General features: G+C 38.7%; 1 protein-coding gene across 1 annotated transcript in view; it reads right to left on the bottom strand.

The window, feature by feature from the left end:
- The window catches only part of LOC110023984 (UDP-N-acetylmuramoylalanine--D-glutamate ligase-like), a 65,071-nt gene that overhangs the window by 8,864 nt on the left and 50,141 nt on the right, over positions 1–6,066 (bottom strand). The window lies entirely within an intron of this gene.

Raw genomic sequence — 6,066 nt, 5'->3', positions numbered from 1 at the left:
AAAAACCGAACCAAGAAGCAAGGAAAGAAAAGAACAAAAATGGGGTGAGAGAGAGGAGACACTGATCCATCTAAAACAACGAAAAGGAGACTAGATCAGTTCTCAAAAGGCTCTTATCGAAAAGACCTGGAAAAGTAGGGCCCGAGGCCTTTCCTAACAAGCATAAAACATCCATTCACGCTAAATCTCCAAACACCAAGAACGCACGATTAATCGAATCGACTAAATGTTCTTCTAAAATGAGATTTAAAATTTTCCAAACTTCGAAGGAAAATAAACGCGAGGAAACCACTGTCAATATTTCCAAACTCATACTAAATTCGAGATTCTTCCAACTTTCAGATTAATAGATAGCCTCATACACCAAATAAGCACAAAATCTTCCCATCAAATCTCCACACCCCAAAAACGCGTCGAAAATTCAAATTTTACAAAATTTCGACCCGCGAACGATCGTCTCAATGGGTTTACTCGAGCCCTCGACGAATAACAGTGCAAGCGATGCGAATCGTGGCGATCAGACGCGTCGACTCTCCGAATTGCGAAGCTTATGCGCGCGGGAGTGCGAATTGTGCAAAAGGCCACCCTAAGGCTCAAAAGGTCCTATAGGGATCCCTTTTGGGTTCCTCATATTGGTTTCATCCTTCTAAGTGCTAGAAGTTAATACCACACACGCGAAACTCCAGAAGGGGACGGAAGCGGGTCGAACTAAAACGAGTCTAAGAGGCATACTAGACCTCACGAAAATTGAGGTCAACAGAGGCTTCCCGTAAGCAGTTGCTAGGGGATAGAAAATTTCAAAGTTGAACAGATGTAATTTTAACCCTGGAAACTTTATCCAAACTAGAATGATAGGTAACTCCGCTTTTGGATCAAAACCAATAGTCAACTTAAGAATTTTCATATAACAATTGTTGATCTTGATAACTTTCCGAGAAAAGAAGCGAGTGTAATCGACATCGTGAGACAACTGAATCAGTATGTGTCGACTGTCAAGTAAACAAATATGCCAACGACCCAACATATATTATATATATATAAGGGAAAAAGCATCTCGTGGCTTTCTACGTGTTAATATAAATTAACATTACAAAAAGAGGGAGGGAATAAGGATCCCCGTCTAAAAACAAAATAAAAATCCTAGGAGTTCCTTTATCCACGTTACAACTCCACACCAAAACGAATAAAAAAGAAAAAGTGTACTCAAAAAAATATTAAATTCAATATACCAATGTAATCGTAACCACACAAAAGATGTACACCAAAAAAAAAAAAAAAAAGAACACAAAGACCAAGTGAAGAGCTCCAGGCGGCAACAGCATCACAAACATCTAAGTTCCACGAAAGAAAACTTGCAGTAATAATGACAAAGGAAAGAAAGAGGGCCCGTGAAAGTAGAGATTGAGTTAATGAAGCGAATAAAACTCGTAAACTTAGATGCAAAAGCTGGCACCCAACGAAGGTACCACAAAATCGAAAGTAGGTACTGTCATAAATATAAGGTGAGCGGCAACCACCGCCCCGACCAAGAGCCAATCGAGCCAGAAGTAGGAAAGGAAATCTAAGGACAACCCCAATGAAATCCAGAGACAAACCATACCACCAAACAGATAATAACAAGCTAAGAGGAGACATCCCGACGAGCATATGGGGCATCAATCTTGTTACCAACCAGCAAAGTGTTTAAAGGAGGGGTGGATCAGATACTACCCAACAGTTACTAGTGACGCTACCTAAAATAACAAGCCAATTTGCGTGTTGATTTCCCTCCAGATAATTGAAACTCCATATCACATTCATATTAGAGATTAAGTCTTTAATCCTATTAATATAATAGAGGATATCTCAAGGGGCCTCGACACCATTGGCAAAAATGTCAACCAAGATGCGATTATCACAGTTCCCAGAAAAATTCCTAGCAATGCCTCCACAGCCCGCATTATTAAATTTTCAACTCCCATCGGTGTTAAACTTTACCCAACCCTAGGAGGAGGCCTCCATCTCACCAAAATCGGGATAAGAGGAGATCTCCTCTCAGCCATGACCGCATGCCCCATAGAAAGAAAATAGTTAATGCCCGAAAAGAAGTTTTGTTTAGCATTACCCGTCCTCCAAAGCTTATTAATATAGCCAATAATATTAGTAAAGATAATCCAAATCTGAATGTATTTACTCTCATGTATAATATCATTATGAGTCATCCAAATAAACCAGCATATAATGTAAGAGTAGACTTGCAAAAAATGTTTCTGTTTTCAATCCAAATTGTAAATCATAGTGGTAAACAAAAGATTCCGCTCTGGATTCACAATAGTGTCAAAGCACATGCCAACCTTCCACCATATGAAAAGTGAAAAGGGGCAAGAAAAAAAAATATGCTCAACAGTTTCCTCCGCCGAGTTACACAAACAACAACGTGAAACAAGTCTCAAACCCTTAATTTTTAAGATAATTTTTAAGATATCATCATTAATTTTTAAGATATCATCACATGGAATAACATAGTGGAAAATTCGTCAAGCAATAAAAGACATAGAGGGAGTTATTGCCCAACTCCACACACCCTCTCCCCAAGGGAGATTTTGAAAATTATGTAAGGTGGAATATAGAGATTTGGTAGTGGAGCAAGACATAGGAAATTTCAACGTAGGAGTATCTTGCAAATGAGGCTCAATAGGAATGGTGTAAATGAAAGTAATTCCCTCGAAACCTAGAAGATTAAGAAGAAGAGGAAAATTTCAATGATCATTCACCCAAGTATCAGAAACCATAAGACTTGAAAACCTTGTATCCCTCATATCAAGCATTACGCATTACATGGGACCAACAGCCAACAGTCATGCCAAAAGAAATGTTTTCATTCCCCACCTCCCAGTATATGAAATCATTTGCCCAATCTCTACTATGAAGCAATTTCTTTCACATAGTGGAATCCCCCAACCGCCAATTGATCAATGTCGGATGAGAGGAGTTGCAAAATTTCCCATGCATGAAAATGGCCCACAAGGAATCACCTTTCCGAAAATTAAACCATTGTTTAAAAACATTAATATCAGTAATATGGTACAAAGATTTGAAACCCAAACCACCAGCATAGAGAGGTTTGCAAATATTCTTCCAAGGCAACTTTTCTTTCTTTGCTGATTGCTCTAACAAGATTTGGTTATTTTGGCGGAAGCATATCACAGTAGATGTCCTTATTGATGATATACAGTTTGTGCACAATTCTTTTCTATGGATGTCTCACTTTTGTTTACATCGGGACTACTAATGCTGCTAGATATGATCTTTGACACAAACTATCTGATATGGGTGCCTTAATCCACTAGAATTGGATGGTTAGAGGGGATTTCAATATGGTGATGCATGATTCTGAAAAATTGGGTGGTTGAAGAATTGACACCACTTTAACTAATAAATTCAATAAAGCTTTGGATCTGGCTGGCATTTCTGATCTGGGTTTTGTTGGTTCTAAGTTCACTTGGAAAAGGGGAAAGTTTTTGAATGCCTAGATAGGTGTTTTGCTAATCAGTTGTGGATTTCCTCTTATGGTTTTTCGCAAGTTCAGCATCTTTGCAGATCTGGGTTTGATCACAACCCCCTTCTTTTGTCCTTCAACTATTTCAAAAAGGTTTCCACCTATCACTTTTGTTATCTAAACATCTGGGCTAGACATGATGACTTTTTGCGAGTCATTGCTACTAATTGGAGATGTGAGTAGGTGGGCAATGCATGGTTCACACTTTGGAAGCTGCATAAAAAGGTGGCTTCTGCTCTAAGATCTTGGAACTTGGATGTCTTAGGTGATGTTCATGCTAAAGTTAAGAGGGCTGAGTAGAGGGTCAGTCTCCTACAGGCTCTTGATGAATCTTCTGATGATATTATCCATGACTTACATGAGGCTAATAAAGAATTACTGGAGGCCTCCCTTTGGGAGGACTTGTTGCACAAAAAGCTGGGGAAACCCACTTTTCTCAAGGTGATAGAAACACCAAATACTTCTATGCTTGCATTAAACAAAGACGAGCCAATAACACTATTGTGAGGATTAAAAATGATGAGGGGAGCTAGATTACTGGGGATGAGGAGATTGGGGAAAGCGTTGTTCTTTATTTCTCTAAACTTTTTGAGTTTCATGAGACTTTGGGCTCTATTGAAGCTTTCTTATTTGATGATGTATGTCATCATATGGTGGATCTCGATCTCTGTGGTATTCCCTCGAATGAAGAAATTTATTCTACCCTTCTGAACATTAATTGCAATAAGGCCCCTGGGCCTGATGGTTTCACCTCTGCTTTCTATATTAAATGCTGGAGTATTGTTAAGGATAAGGTGGTGGAAGCTATACAGAGTTTCTTTAGGGAGACCCCTGGAAATTATTTCTCTGCCGCTACTATCGTTCTTATTCCCAAAAACACTCAAAAAAGCTCTTGGGACCATTTTAGACTTATTTCTCTGACTTCTGTCATATCTAAGATGAATAAAATTTTAGTCAGGAGTATTCAATCTTATCTCCACAAATTAATTCCTTGAATCAATCTGTTTTTATTCAAGGGCGAAGGATCACGGATAATAATATACTTGCACAGGAACTCATCTTGAATATTGATAAAAAAAAGTAGAGGGGGAAATATGGTCGCTAAATTGGATATTCGCAAGGCTTATGATTTTGTTAGTTGGGAATTTATTTTGAAGGTGCTTAAAGCTAGGGGCTTTTCCCAGAATTTTTGCAAAATTATTCTCTCATGGCTCCATTGCAATAAATATAGCATATTCATCAATGGTCAATCTCGGCGCTTCTTTAGTGCGGGGCGTGTTATAAATCAGGGCGACCACTTATCCCCTACTATTTTCATTTTAATATTTGATTATCTTTCTCGCCTTTTAAATAGCCTTTTCAGGAGAAACTCCACTTTGCAATGCGCTCATAAATCCAATACGTTGGTAACACATTTAGCGTATGCCGATGATATGATATTGTTCTCTAATGCTAGCAAAAAAACAGTGAGGGAAATTCACAGTTTAATGGTGAACTTCCAATCTGTCTCTGGTCTCCTTTTTAATGTCTAAATGCAACTTATACATGGACTTATACATGGAAAATACGGTCAATCGCTCTAATACGTGTTGGATTGTCAAGTTTACTGGATTTTCTATTTCTACCCTTCCACTTAAATATTTGGGGGTCTTCTTACTTAAATGAAGGAAGAGGTGAATTCAGTTTGATGAGGTGGTGGAAAATGTGCGAAAGAAAATCTTAGATTGGAAAAATAATTTACTCTCTTTTGGGGGTAGAATTACGTTGCTCAGGAGTATCTTACATCCTCTTCCTTTATATACTCTTCAAGTTTTCCAACTAAAGAAAAACACTCTTTTGAGCCTCGAAAGATGTTTCAATAAGTTTTTATGGGTGAGGAATCATTCTGGTATATATACTTTTTCGGGAGAAATATAGATTGGCACATAACATCAGAGATTTTGACGGCAAACAGAACTTGAACAAATACCACTTTATTGTACTCACTGTCGTATGTTTGGACATTCTCCTTCTCAAAGTTATCAGTTGCATCTGAATTTAAAACCTTCAAGTAAAAACGCTTTTGGATCTGCCCCACCTCACCTCATACCCTCATACCCGTCCCTCCTCCGCTCCTGAGTGCATTCCACAAACTATTGAAACACCGGTTGAAACGATGCCGCCTCCCCCTCCCACTACCTGAGACAATACTTCTATTCTTCCGACTGATATATTGGCAGATTTATTACTTGGGTTCGATAATCATGATATTATTGAAGCTCAACATCCCCAGGATGCATCAGGTGTTGAAGAGACATGCTTACCATCTCTTCAGAATCAGAATGTTATTACTGCTAGTCAGGAGCCGGGGGCTCATTCTCTACTACATGCCCAACAATCTGTTGACCATACCGATCAGATGAGCCAGTCCTCGGATGAGGAATGACAGGTTTACACATCTAGAAAGAAAAAGAAGAATGGAGGCACACCCCAACTTGGGAACTTAATGGATGATACTCTAGTAACTTTGGGTAATGGAACGACACTCA

Source organism: Phalaenopsis equestris, unplaced genomic scaffold (assembly GCF_001263595.1).
Source record: "Phalaenopsis equestris unplaced genomic scaffold, ASM126359v1 Scaffold000240, whole genome shotgun sequence".
NCBI classification, from domain to species: Eukaryota; Viridiplantae; Streptophyta; class Magnoliopsida; order Asparagales; family Orchidaceae; genus Phalaenopsis; species Phalaenopsis equestris.
The sequence above is the reverse complement of the archived record's forward strand: the minus strand, read 5'-3'. Positions and strand labels throughout refer to the sequence as shown.